Source organism: Cebus imitator, unplaced genomic scaffold, assembly GCF_001604975.1.
Source record: "Cebus imitator isolate Cc_AM_T3 unplaced genomic scaffold, Cebus_imitator-1.0 Scaffold265, whole genome shotgun sequence".
Lineage (NCBI taxonomy): Eukaryota > Metazoa > Chordata > Mammalia > Primates > Cebidae > Cebus > Cebus imitator.
The window spans coordinates 2791065-2804934 of record NW_016107580.1 but is presented as its reverse complement, the minus strand read 5'-3'; the positions used below and the strand labels follow the sequence as shown (position 1 = coordinate 2804934).

At 51.9% G+C, this 13870-nt stretch overlaps 1 protein-coding gene and 1 long non-coding RNA gene across 4 annotated transcripts in view; one reads left to right on the top strand and one right to left on the bottom strand.

Moving 5' to 3' along the window:
* Positions 1-13870, top strand: part of TUB (TUB bipartite transcription factor) — an 88259-nt gene that overhangs the window by 37421 nt on the left and 36968 nt on the right. The gene's annotated exons all lie outside the window — the stretch shown is intronic.
* The window catches only part of LOC108283796, a 16574-nt gene continuing 13423 nt past the window's right edge, over positions 10720-13870 (bottom strand). The window contains exon 4 of the long non-coding RNA XR_005195720.1: positions 10720-10740. This is a non-coding gene — a long non-coding RNA (uncharacterized LOC108283796). The remainder of the gene's footprint in view (positions 10741-13870) is intronic.

Below are 13870 nucleotides of genomic sequence, written 5' to 3'. Positions count from 1 at the left end.
ATATGTAAGTGTGCATTCATCTAAAGACATAAGTGATTAACTTCTGCTTTTTTTTGCTTGATTGATTCGGCTATTAAAACTTGGGTTTGCTTCACGTAACTTCTTTCAAACTATAACTAAGATCTGAGTCCTCCATACCTTCCTCTGGAGCCTCAGTAAATTCCCTGAATCTAAATGGGTCCAGGTGCCAGGCGATTACCCTTATCTTGTCTCCTGCTAAGCCATGGAGGCTTGGGGAGTTCCTTCAGACCGCCAATAAACTTGTTTGTGGAGGCCTGGGGAGTTTCTTCAGACCCCCAGTAAAACTCATTTAATCTTAAACAGATCCTGTTCAGAATTCCTTCGTTATTTTGTCACGTTTTAACACCCAGGAAAGGCCTAGGCAAAACTGTTGGTGGGCTTTTGTTACATTCCAGGCATTGTATAAGGACAATGGTTCTATCAGCTTTTAATATTTAACTTAACCACTCAGTCAGTACTGAAACAGTTGTTATGGAGGCCTGTGTTAGTGAGACCTGGCCTGCCACAACAGCACTTTGGGAGGCCGAGGCAGGAGGATCACTTGAGGCCAGGAGTTCGAGGCCAGCCTGGGCAACACAGTGAGACTCCCATCTCTACAAAAATAATACAAAAATTAGCCAGCACGGTGGCGCACACCCTAGTCCCTGCTACTGGGAGGCTGAGGTGGGAGGATCGCTTGAGCCTAGGAGATTGAGGCTGCCGTGAGCCGAGATCACACCACTGTACTCTAGCTTGGGCTACAGAGCAAGACCCTTTCTCTCTCTCTCAAAAAAAAGAAGCTGTATAAATTTAATATTAAAAAAATTATGTTTACAAAGGTAATATACTGAAAACTCACCACTTCCTATTCAGTTTACTGCCCTTCCCTGAACCTGTCTGTTGTATCTGAACTGCCATGTGACCGTGCACTGCCAAGCATCTCCTCCCACCTCTGTGCTCAGTCACATCACAGATGGGCCATGGAGACGGCGGTTAGAGCAGGGAAGTCAACAGGTGCTGCACATTAAGACCTGATTTATTTTGTTGATAGTCTAGACCTAAGAAAGTGATGGGAAAAAAATTACTAATACAAATTAAATTTTAAGTGTTATATGTTTATAGCTGCTACATCGTGGCTAGCAGAAAACAAATATTTTTCCAGTATTCCCAAACTATTAACCTATTCTGCAAAGAAGGCACTCAGACCACCAGTGAAGGAGTGAAGTCTTTGTGGTTTCACTTTCAACTTGCTTGTTAACATAAATGAAAATATCAAGCAACATTAAGTTGGAACTACACTCATTTGTCATTGCAGCCATAGGCTGGCTACTGATAAAGAGTTAGGCGAGGCCGGGCGCGGTGGCTCAAGCCTGTAATCCCAGCACTTTGGGAGGCCGAGGCGGGTGGATCACGAGGTCAAGAGATCGAGACCATCCTGGTCAACATGGTGAAACCCTGTCTCTACTAAAAAAATACAAAAACATTAGCTGGGCATGGTGGCGCATGCCTGTAATCCCAGCGACTCAGGAGGCTAAGGCAGGAGAATTGCCTGAACCCAGGAGGCGGAGGTTGCGGTGAGCCGAGATCGCGCCATTGCCCTCCAGCCTGGGTAACATGAGCGAAACTCTGTCTCAAAAAAAAAAAAAAAAAAAAAAAAAAAAGAGTTAGGCGAAACTCAGTGAATGGGTTGACTTCCGGGACAATCATTTGGCTATATGGCATTTACAGTAAAGAATAGTGGATATTTCCTTAGTATTTGTAAATTATGTGCTATACATTCTTTGTGTCAGTAAAGTTGATAATAAATTTGTTGAGTCTGTGCATGCAAACATTTTCTGGAGAGCTTGTTGCTAAATGTCACTGTTAACACCCCGTGGGCCTCCATTACGCATAGTCCCAGCATGTCTCCTTCCTGTGCGGGGGTGAGGTGGCGTGGGGGTGGAGGGACAGGCGTAACCTGCAGAGACCCTTGGGAGCAGTGTCTCAGGTTTCTGGACAAGCTGTGGCTTCTCACCAGATCAGCTTGACCTCCTGGCCAGGGGCACCGGGGCTCTCCTAGGGGTACCATTCATTGATCCCTTCTCTGTACCAGGCTCAGGGTCAGAGGAAGAAGACGTGGTCACTGCCAGTATGGAGCTCATAAACAGCAGAGGAGACACCCAGTCACAGTCAGTCACACCCTGGAGAGGGCAGGGACAAAAAGGAAGGAATTGCCCAGCTGAGGTAGGAGGGAGGCCGGGACAAGAGGAGCTGCCCAGTGGAATGGTGCCTCTCAACATTTAGTGTGTAGCATCCACAGATTCCTGTTGAAAATTCAGATTCTCTTTTGTCAGGTTCGGGCAGGTGGTGCCTAGGAGCCTACAGTGTGCTAGGGGATGGTGAAGCAGGTGCCCCAGGGCACACTTGGAAAAGCCTGGATCTGAGGAGACAAGAGCGTGTGTGCCAAGGCAGGAGATGAGAGGTTCTGTGGGGAGATCTGCCAGGAGTTTAGCAGTGGCTGGAGCAATGGCAGCAGAGCAAGGGAGGAGAGGGGTCAGCGGCAAGTCCTGCAGCCTCACACGCTTCATGGAAGAGCTTGGTTTGTATCCTTTGGAATGAGGGGCAGTGGAAAGAGCCTTGCCAGCAGACAAGTGACATGTTCAGATTAACTTTTCAAAGTGTGATGTTCCTGGAGCAGGCAGAACTGCAGGCAAGGAGACCAGAAGGAGGCTGGGGACATGTGAAGCCTCAGTCCAGGCAGAGGCACTGGGGACAGGGGAGGGGACAGATAGGAGGTTTTCACAGGTGGAGCCGCAGGCTAGATGAAGAGTGTCATCTGGGTTTCTGGGGTGATGACTGAGTGAAGGGTGGGACTATGCCCATTGCCAGAAAACAGGAGGAAGAGCAGGTCTGGAGTAAGGTGAGCTGATTTGAACCTGGAGAGTTAGGGGTGCCCCTGGAGGGGGCTGGAGGCATTTGGGGCTCAGGGGTGCCATTAGGAAGTAGATTTGGGAGCCCCGTGGCTAGATGGGAAAGCCAAGGGAGTGAAGAGGTTACCTGTGGAGAATGTGGTCACAGTGTCCAGATCCAGTCCTGAACGGCCAAGAACTCAGGCCTGCCTGGACCTTGTTTCTGGAAGGGGTGGTTCCAGATGCCAGGTCCCTCCATGCAGGAAAGCCAGAGTGGGTGGGAGAAGGTTGGAGGAGGTCGGAACCATGGGTGGGGTTGCTGGCCACCTCTGGCTTAGGAGCTGGAGGCCACACTGATTAGGAGTCATGGGGCCTCAGTTCTAGCTCCAGCCCTGGCTCTGCTACCAACTTGCTGTGTGACCTTTGGCAGATCTCTACCCACTCTGGGCCTCAGCTTCCTCATCTGAAAATAAGGCTGGACCATAGCAGTGATTTTCAAATGACATTTAGAGCCCCAGGGCCACCCAGAAGCATCTCCAGGAAGCAGGAGTTGAGGGTGATAGGGAGGGAGAGGCTGAGAATGTGGACCTCGAGCCCCACCCTGTCCCCAGCTTCATCCAGAGCCACTTGCTTTTATGTTTTCTGTTAGCCTCTTCATGAAAGGCTGTGTTCCAACCGAAAACTACTGGGCCAGAGGAACCCCTACACTGTTGTACGTAATTGGGGTCTGTGCATCCTTGCCAACATAGAAGCTGATGGAGTCTGAGGAATAACACACGCTGAGAAAACCAAGCATCATCATGACAGGCACTGTGTGAACTCCGTGCCTGCTTCCCACACAGCGCAGTCACGGTCATGTCCACGCTTACGTAGGCCTCGGCTCTGCCCAGCTGTGGGTGATTTCAGCAGTGGATGCAGCTCAGTGTGCCCCCACCCCCTGGCCGGTGCCTCCCCAGCCATCAGGGTACCCCAGGGTGGGGCCTGTGTGGCCCTGGCCCCTCTCCGCTGCCCAAGGGCAAGGGCGGTGTGAGGCTGGCAGCGAAGCCACAGGTCGGCCCCCTGGCTCCCTGATGCTCTCTGTCCATTGTCTCTGCAAATGCAGAGAGTCTGAACAGGACACAGAACATTTCCTCTTTGCTTGGGCCTGGCATCAGCGACAATGCCACCTGTGTGGAAGAGGACTCAGCAGGTAGTGTCCTGGCTTCCCTCCAGCCCCACAGAGCTTCCCTCAAACCTTGCTGACAGCTGGGCACTCTGAGTAAACTGAGGCAAGCCTGGGCCTAGACCAGGATGTGGGGACATGTGCTGTGGGGAGGAGGGTAAGAGAGCTGGCCTCAGGATGGGGCGGAAACGCCCTGCTGGTGCCTCTGCAGGGAAAACAAGGGCCCTTTGTCTGTGCGACTCTATATCCCAGAGAAGTAGACGCCTAGCTCGCCGCCCTCAGAGCAGGGCCCAGGAGTTGGAGAGGGGCAGCTTTGCGCACCCCTTGCCCTGGGATCCTGGGGTGCAAGAGTAGAATGAGGACAGTCAGCTCAGAGGGGACAGCGATTGTGCTAGCTCCCTCTGCCCCTTTAGCCCAAACTCATGTCCCTGCACACACTGGACCCTCGCATTGCCTGGAAGTTATCTGACCCCTGCTGCTGTCCCTTCCCCCAGAGAGACCCAGCTCCCCAAATAAGGCCACACTGGGCCCCAGCATCCCAGGCTTGGAGACAGTGCTTTTGGGGAACTCCAGGGTCCCCCAGCTCTCTTGCTACTTCAGGAACAGTTTGGACGGGGGCTCAGGAGAAGTGGCCCTCTCCCTGTCACCTCCTTGACATCCCAGATAAGGGCTCAGAAAGCTGCTGCAAAACCCGTGGGAAGAGACCCACCCCTGGAGATCCTCCCGGCCCTCCTCCCTCTGTTCTTGGTTCCCCAGGACCACAGGGGCTTCAGCCCGTTCTCACTGGTTCTCACTTGGCAGGGTGGTTGGTGGGGCAGGGTGACGACTCTCGGTGTTTCCTGACAACAGGCTGGGGGACTCAAGCGCCAATGTGAAGCTGAAGAGTGTCCTGGAGACGGGGGGCGGTGAGACGGAGTCTGCCCAGGCCACGCCAGTGGCCGGGGTGTGGCCCTGGGCCTGGGGAGGGTCGCTGTTTGAGAGGAGATCGCAGCTTTATAAAATGACTCCGTAAGTATGGCCTGGGCAGGCGGGCCACAGGTCCCCACTGCCCCACCGGGGACTGCGGGCAGGGACCAGGAGCTCCTGCAGCAGGAGACCCTACCACAGGACATGGGGAACCCAGACAGCTTGGGAGGCTGCAGTCCCGGGGAGACACCATGCCTGGGCTGAGGTGGAGGCTGGCCCTTGGCCTCTAGGGAGCTAGGGAGTCAGGTGCTCTTAGGGCCTGTGGAGGGCCCTCCCCGATGCTCTAGGCTACTGGGCAGGGCCTTCCTCTGAAGGGGTGTGTGTGTGTGTGTGTGTGTGTGTGTCTATGTGTGTATGTGTGTGTGCGCGTATGTGTGTGTATGTGTATGTGTATGTGTGTGTACATATGAGGGGTTGCAGTTTCTACTATGGCTGCTGGCTCAAGATAAGAGCCTTTTGAACCCAGGAGCCCAAGAAGCCAGGCCCACACCTTCTTTCTTAGGCATCGAAGGCTGTAGAACAGTAGTTTGCATCATGAGAACCCCCAGGCATATGTAAAAAATGCACATTCCCAGGCTCCGCCCACAGGGAGTCTATGGGAAGGGCCCAGGAATCTTTATTTTAAAAAGCTCCCCAGGTGATTCTCACAGGCTGCAGGTGGGAGAGGAAGCCACTGCTCTCGGGAGACACGCCGGGCCAGGAAGCCCAGGCCCTGCCTGCAGGGCCACCTTAGACACTCAGATGTTGTCTCCGGAAGGTGTTCAGGTCATCCACACTCTCATGGGAAGGAGAGGCTGACATGCTCTTCAGTAACCTCTTCCTGAGGCACAGGAGAGAGAGCATGGAGCACAGGGTGGGCCCCAGAGGGAGGAAGGCTCAGGAAGGGGTGGGACGGAGCATCAGGGCCAGGGACTGCCCCATCACAATGTCTGGGGCTGCCGAGGCCAGGGAACCTCACAGCTGTCTCAGGGCTCAGGGCGCCCAGGGCCTCCGGTCCACACCAGCCCCTATCCAGCCATGTGGGTGAGCCCAGGTCCTCCTGCGTAGACTCGAGGAAAGGACTCCCAGGAGATGAGCGCACCCAAGGACAGTTACGAAATCTCCTCCTTGGAGTTACCTGTTAGCATTTTAAGTGTCTTCTTAAAAAAGAATTCAGTTAACTCAAAATGACCTTTAGAAAAAGAAAGTAAAATAAATGACCTTTAAAACCCTCATACCTGGCATGAAGCTTACTGACGTAACTGAATTAACATGAAGGCAGCATGAGTAGCTGACTGCACGTTTGCTTCCATGGCTGAAGCTGGAGTCAGGGGCCATCTGATTCGGTCTGTTTCCCATCTTGCCGGCCCAAGGATGCGCATTCATTTCGCCTAGACTGCACACGTCCACACCTTCTGGCTGTAAAGCATCCCAGAGTGTTCACTCGACCCAGTTTGCTTAGTCAATTCCCCAAGTGCTGAACCTTTGGGCTCCTTCCAATTTCTTGCTATTATAAATATCATGGCTATGAATATCTCTGTACAAATTACTTTCTTAGTATTTTACTGGGAAGCATTCCCCAAGTGGAACTACTAGGTTAAAGGGCATGAACAATTTTATAGTTCTTGTCACATATTACTAGATGGTTCTCCAGAACTATGGAGCCCATTTACCGTGACACCAATTATGTACTGGTGTCCCCACAGCCCTCCAGTATAAAGGTTCATCATTTTTATTAATGTGTAGCTGTTTCATTTACTTCCTTTTCCTCATTTTGTGATTTTGGTCAGGAGTGGCACGGCAAGTTGTTTTAATGCTTTTGTTGCGATGATTGGTGACACTGGACATTCTCTGAGGGACTTTGAGGACTTGACGGGCATCATTTGTCCTGCAGGGATATGGCAGGATCGGTCCTGAGTCAGAGCTGGCTCAGGACTGGGAAATGGACAGCTCGGAGTTTTCAGACTTAACTCAGTTCTCAGTCTCTCAGCAATAGGCCAGCACGCACCTCAGCACCATAGTTGCCAGTGCCCTGAGGCTGAATGATGAATATGGTTTTGAAACAGCACCACTTGCCCCAGGGAGAAGACTGAGATGAAGGGGAGAAGGAGAACCCATGGCCTCACGCTTGTCCCCACCTTGGTGGACTATGCCTGAGCTCCACTGGACAGGCTGCACCGCCTCTTACCCCAGAAGTGGCCTTCTGGGCACACGGATTACCATGTTATGCTTGTGGCTGTGGCCATGGGGATAAACCAGATTTGGGGCTTGTGGTGTACCTGCGCGCTGATCCTAATGACCAACCGGGAGCTGCCTTTACCCAGTGCCTTTAAAACCAGGGCTCTGCTGGTGGCTAGAGAGGCCTGCCTGGGTAAGATCAGTAACATTTGTGGAGGTCTGGGCCCTCATGTCTTGGCTGAGGTCCAAGCTTAGGGAGTTGTGGAAAAAATGGGTGTTAGGGAACATTGACCTCTGGGGTCAAAGACTGTGGCCTGCAGATAATGACAGGGGGCTTATCAGTGATACCAGGAACTCAAAGCAGAGACAGTGAGGTTCAGGGGCATGAAACCCAGTGATGGAAACCGGGTGCCACGCTGTTGCAGGCAGGGCCACAGGGCATCCTGCGATCTCAGAGCAGACACACCAGATGATGGAGGAGAGTAAATCAGGGCAGACATGGCTGAGGGGGCAGGAGGAGCTAGCATAGGGTTTAAAGTCAGCAGTTTAAATTGTGGTGTCAAAGGACTCCACAAACTTGGGAATAAATGGATAGTTATGGATACTCAAGGATATTCTTGGTAGGATGGAGCAGAAGAGTGATTTATGCAACCAAAGGAGGTCTTGGAGTCCCAAGAGCCTCTCCATGTTGAAGCAGGATGCTAGGGGATGAGAGGACACAGAGCCAATGTATAATACAGATAACAAGGCCCAGCCTCTTGGAGGACAACTGGTGGAAGCTGGCCAGGGGATCATCATTCCAAACCACACCTGGACTTGGGCAGGGCCCCTCTCTGCAGAGGCCAAGCCAGGATCATGACCATCAGGCTAAGGGGGAAGCGTGCATGTTGCTGGGATAGCAGGTGTCTTGGGCCCACTAAGGTCCTTCAGGCTTTGGGAAGGAAGCACACTCCCTTTCCTTCTCATTCCTGGCCTGCTGCCCATGGAACCAGGGCTTTGATGGTGCTGGATCAGGTGGTAATGGACAGAAGAGACATGGTGTGTGCCCCCGGCTCCACAGTGGCAGTGTGATAGTTAAGAAGTGGTTTCGTGTGGCAGAAGTGTGAATCTTAGATTCAGGTACACATATACCTTACTGGGTGACCTCAGTTCTCTCTGAGCCTTGGCTTTCTTTTCTCTAAAATGGGGATGCTCATACCTGCCTTACAGGGTGGTTGAGAAGACTGAATGAGAAAATAATATATGACAGTGCTCAGCAAGAATAGTTATTGTCGACAAATGTCAGTGTCCTTCCATTAGCCTCTTTCAGTTCCTAGAGCAGAGCTGAGTTTATCAGTGGGCCCAAATAGGCCTCCACTCTAGACGGGGGCGGCGGGTGAAGGAAGGGGCAGCATGCCCTCTGGTAAGCCCAGGAGCAGAGCTGGAAGAGCTGGAAGAGCAGCTCTGCTTCTGGGTTTATCTGACCCAAGAGTAGTGATGAATTTGGTGAAGTGGAGGGGTTAAAGCCAGGCAAGCGTCTGACCCTTAATTTCCTTATCTGAAAAATAAGTTGTGTGTGGCCTTATGATATGCATGGGAAGCCCCTAGCACCATTCCTGCACATAGTAGGAGGTCCACACATACGTGACAGCATGGATTCTGTGGTTGAAGACACTTCTTTTGCCCTCAGAGTCATACCACTGTGAAGGGTTTCTCTCTGTGAGCTCAGAGTCCAGCCTGGGGTTGGTCAGACATGAAACGGGTTGTGCGTGGTGGTCAGTGCTAGGGTGGTGGCTAATCATGTTACCCCTGAATTGGCTGAGGAGGAAGTGGCTCCGGGGGAGGCTGCTCTGAGGGCCACTGAGGCTGTGGGGGCCTCAAGGGTACTGCCAGGGGAAGAATGGGCACCCTGCAGTCCTCTCCTCTAGCCCAGGGTGTTCTCAGAGTGTCCAGAACCAACAGGTCTGCTCAGATGCTGGACGTCAGGTTCTGCTTGGCACATAGCACAACAGCTTTTCCCCTGAAGGAGCATTACCAGAGGCAGGCAACATGGAGGTGAAGAGAACTGGAAGGGGCTGGCATGAATCATGAATGAGTGAGGTTGGGGGTGAAAATAATTCCGAGCAGCCCAGAGTGAGCTGGCCCTCGGTTCAGCCTCTGTACAGCTCCACAGCCTGTGCCCTGACTCTGATCCCAGTCCCAGCCAGTTTCTGTGCACGGGGGACTGGGTGATGAGCGTCGTTCTCTGGAGGCAGCAGGGCCTCAGAGGGTCCACACAGCCTGGAGAGAGACAGGTTGAAGTTGCCCCAGACTTCCCCTGGCAGCCACCTTGCTTGGGGCAGCACCACGCAGGAGCTAGAGGAGTCCAGGGTTCTGCATCCCAATCTGTCACTTGCGAGCTGTAGACCTGGGGCAGGCCTAGCCCCTCTGACTCCTCGTGCCCACTTCGGAGCTTGCATCTAGGAGAGGTGGAGTAACTGCTGGTGTTTGAGGACTTCGGCAGTGGTTATGAAAGCGGGTTGAAGAGGTGTGACGTGACCTGCGCATGCTCAGCCTGCCAGGTGTGCAGCCCCTGCACTTTGCAAATGACCTCTAGTCCTTGTCACCCTGGGACAACCCTGGATCTTTCTGGACCTGACTTAATCCTCTGGACAAGCTTTGCAGCACCCTATCTCCCCCAGATGCACACACATTCACAGACACAGCCATTGCTGCGCACAGATGGAGCTCCTCCCTCTCAGCAGGTTTCTGACCTCCAACCTGCCTTCTCCCACCCCAGGCAGCTCCCCTCCTGGCTCCTGGTCTGCTCCCATTCCTCCAGCATCTGGCCTCACCAAATACTGGTTTGTGAATGGCCTCACTCCATGAATCTGACACCAACTAGGTCCAGCTTCTCCAGCTCATTCTTCTAGCTCCCCCGTCCTCCAGCAAGATTTAAAAACAGTCCCTCTTTGCTGAGCATGTGGGAGTTGGCACAGGGCATTGTTGCCAAGGAGTTGTTCCCAGTTTCCTTTCTTGCTGAGTCAGGGTCAAGGAGAGCACCCACGCGGAGTCCTGCAGCCCTGGGTTTGGCCCTTGGCTCTGCTCCTCACCAGCTGTGTGAACTCAGCCAGCTGTTTTACCTTTTGAGACCTGCTTCCTGATCTACAAACCAGAAATAATAATAGTACCTTCTCTGTAGGCTGCCATAAAGATTAAATGGGACCCTACATGCTTTTAGCATGGTACCTGGCACAGGGCAAGCATTTAATAAATGTTAGCTACTGTTATTATTTTGTGCCTAAGAAAATGCTTAGCGTGAATGACGGGGAAAAGTCTCCTCATGTATTCACTCAACAAATGTTTACTGAACTCCTGTTTTGTTCCAGGCACTGTCCTAGGCACTGGGGATACAGCAGGGAGTAAAACAGTGAAAACCCTTGTCCTCAGGGAGCTTCTGTTCTGGATTCCACAGCCCACACACTCAAGTCTTTGCTGTCAGTCCTCCCCTCCCTGAGTCTGCACCTCCCCCTTCGTATGGTAGAGGTGCTGGGATTATAGGCGTGAGCCACTGTGCCCGGCTGAATTGGGCACTCTTAACTCCTGGCTCTGAAAATGGAAGAAACAGCCATTGATTGAGAGAAATAGGCAAATGCTTCTGCCTCAGCCTCCTTCCAAGCTCAGGGCTCCTGAATTTCCCTCTCCTCACGTGTCCTCTCCCTAAGCTCCAGATGCACTGTTCCAGTCGCTTGGAATGGGGTGGCCTGCGGACACTCAAACCTGGCGCATTTGAACAGTAACTCACATGCCCACCCCCCTCTCAAGCCTGCTATCCCCACTGGGTCCCCTGAGGAGTCACTGTCCAGACCCCTTTCCCTCCAACAGGCTCTTCTACCTTCATCACCACCAGCACGAATAGAGCACTTAGTGCAGGCACCATGCTAAAAGCTTTTATTTATTAAATCATGGACTCCTTGACGTCCCTGAAAAGCATTCCAATTGTTTGCAGATGAGAAAACTGAGGTGGAAATGGCTAAACAGCCCCAGGTCACAAAGCTAGTGGGGTGGAGCCCAGGCAGTCTGGCCTCAGTTCTGCTTCTCCTGCCGCTGTGCTGTCCTGCCTCAGGTCCCGGGGGCTTGCCTCAACTGTACCACACACCCCAGGCTCCTCCTGCGGGCCAACCGCTCTGCCCTGGGCTATTGAATAGCTGCTCACTGGTATCTCTGCCTCCCTCTGGCTTCACCACAGATCCTGCTGCCAGGGCTACCTAGGATCCCCTCCCTCACAGGCAGGACCACTTCCCCAATGCCACCTGCAGCCCTGCGATTTCCCACTGTTACAAACAGCCCGGCCTTGTTCCAGACCAGCTTCCCCAGTCCCATGTAACCTCTCCAAGACCGTTCTCTGCTACTCATTCCCCGCTTTTGTAGGGGAAAGCCTAGCCTGAGTGTTCTCTACAAGGCTCTCCCAGGGCAGTGGGAGTGGGAGGTGAGAAATGTATATCCTTTTCATGTAAATTTTCAGATGGGGCCCTTGATAATGGAACGCTAGTGATGTTGGGTGCCTCAGACCTTATCGACCCAAATGCTTTTCCTTCCTCCCGTGGCTCCCTCGCCCCATCTACCTTTAGTGAGCTCTGTATCCTTTAATACCCAGCCTCAAAGGCCGCCTCTGCTGCAAAGCCCTGCCTGGTCGCCTGCCAGACTCCTCTGCACTCTCGCTGTGCCCCATGGGTCTTTACCTCTGGCTGGGTTGACTTCATACCGCCTGGGATTATTGTTTGTTGTCTGTGTCCATCTGTGTCCTCCAGTAACCCGTGATCTTCACAGGCCAGTGCCCTGTGTTAGTCATCTCTGGGTCCCTGTGACTGACGGGGCTGGGTGCAGTGCGAGCCTCAGTACTGAAACAAACAGAGCCGGCCTATGAGGTCGCTCCACCATTTGGGGCAGGAAAGATCTGAGTTTCTTTCTGCACTCCCATCGAGCCCTGCTGTAGAAACCACACATGGGGAATGATCGTTGAATCCCAGAAGGCTGAGCAGGAAGGGCCGCTGCAGGTCATCTGTGTTAATTCTTTATCTTTGAAATGTTGGAGCGAGGCCCAGAAATGAGAAAGACCTAGCTCACGACCATTCCGCAGGGAGGAGTTGTGGTTAGAATTCAGACCCCTGGCTTCCAGCCCAGTGTACTTTCTGCTTTGCTGAGCCATTCCATCTTTGCTTTTTCTCTACACAAACCACCTACTACAATAACAACAATTGCTTATGCTGAAACTCAGCCCAGTCTCGTAGCTCCAGAACCTCTCTTTGTCCCCTTCCAGATAACCACAGGACACTTTATGTTACACGTTTGTCATAATGATTTTGCACTCTGATTTTTAAATTCAGTTTTCTTCGTATTCTTTGGGGAGGAGGGTAATAAACATTTACATTCCTATAGAGAAATTAAGTACTTAGAGTATATTTCTGGGTTCCTTCTTTTCTTCCACTGAAGTTTCACATGAGATTCCTGTCCATCACCAAACTGCTTCAGTTGTTGTAGCTGTGTATTTTCATATCTAATGGGATTGGTGCTTCTCTCATTAGCCATTATCAGAATTGTCTTGCTTTTCTTACCTGTTTTGTTTGTTTTTGTTTTTTGTTTTTTCCTTCCAGATGATCTATACCTGGGTTATCTAGAGGAATTAGGGGCACGTGAGTAGCTTATCCCAGTCTGCTCTAAACCTGAGCATCCACACAGGTCAGTTGAATTGGGCATTCTTTTTTATTTATTTTGAGGCAGAGTCTCACTCGGTCGCCCAGGCTAGAGTGCAGTGGTGCGATCTTGGCTCACTGCAACTTCCACCTCCCAGGTTCAAGCGATTCTCCTCCTCAGCCTCCCGAGTAACTAGGACTATAGGTGCGTGCCACCATGCCCAGCTAATTTTTTGTATTTTTAGTAGAGACAGGTTTCACTGTGTAAGCCACGATGGTCTTGATCTCTTGCCCTTGTGATCTGCCCGCCTCAGCCTCCCAGAGTGCTGGGATTATAGGTGTGAGCCACTGCGCCTGGCCAAACCGGGCACCCTTAACTTATGACTCTAAAAATGGCTCTCTCAAAAATGGCCATTGATTGAGAGAAATAGGCAAAAAGAAAAAAGAGAGTAGTGGTAGCACCAGTGCCCTGACTACCCCAAACTCTCACTGCTGCTGACTCATCTGCCATCCCAGGAGGTGGGGCAGGATGCCCACACCATGTGGGCACGCTCTCCCGGACCGATGGAGGTGGTGTTGCTGATCGGCACTAGCCAGCAAGTCCACATGGCCATGCTGGCTTTCTTATCACGGAACCTACGTTCACAAACCATCATGAGGCTCGCCCTCCTTTCCTTAAACCATCACCACAGGGAAGCATAAAAAAATCTCTGTACCTTATCAAGTTTCAGAATCCCCTTGGAATTTTGCTTTGAACTAAATGAAGTCTCATTTAGGAAGAATTACTGTCTTTAAAATAGTCTTCCTATTATATAGAAATATATTAAGAATCTCCATTTTTTCAGGTTCTGTTTATAAGTATCAGTCACATTTTATAATTTTCTTTATATCAATCACAAAACAGTCTCATCGATATTATTTAAAAAATTTTTAGGCCGGGCGCGGTGGCTCAAGCCTGTAATCCCAGCACTGTGGGAGGCCGAGGCGGGTGGATCACGAGGTCAAGAGATCGAGACCATCCTGGTCAACATGGTGAAACCCCGTCT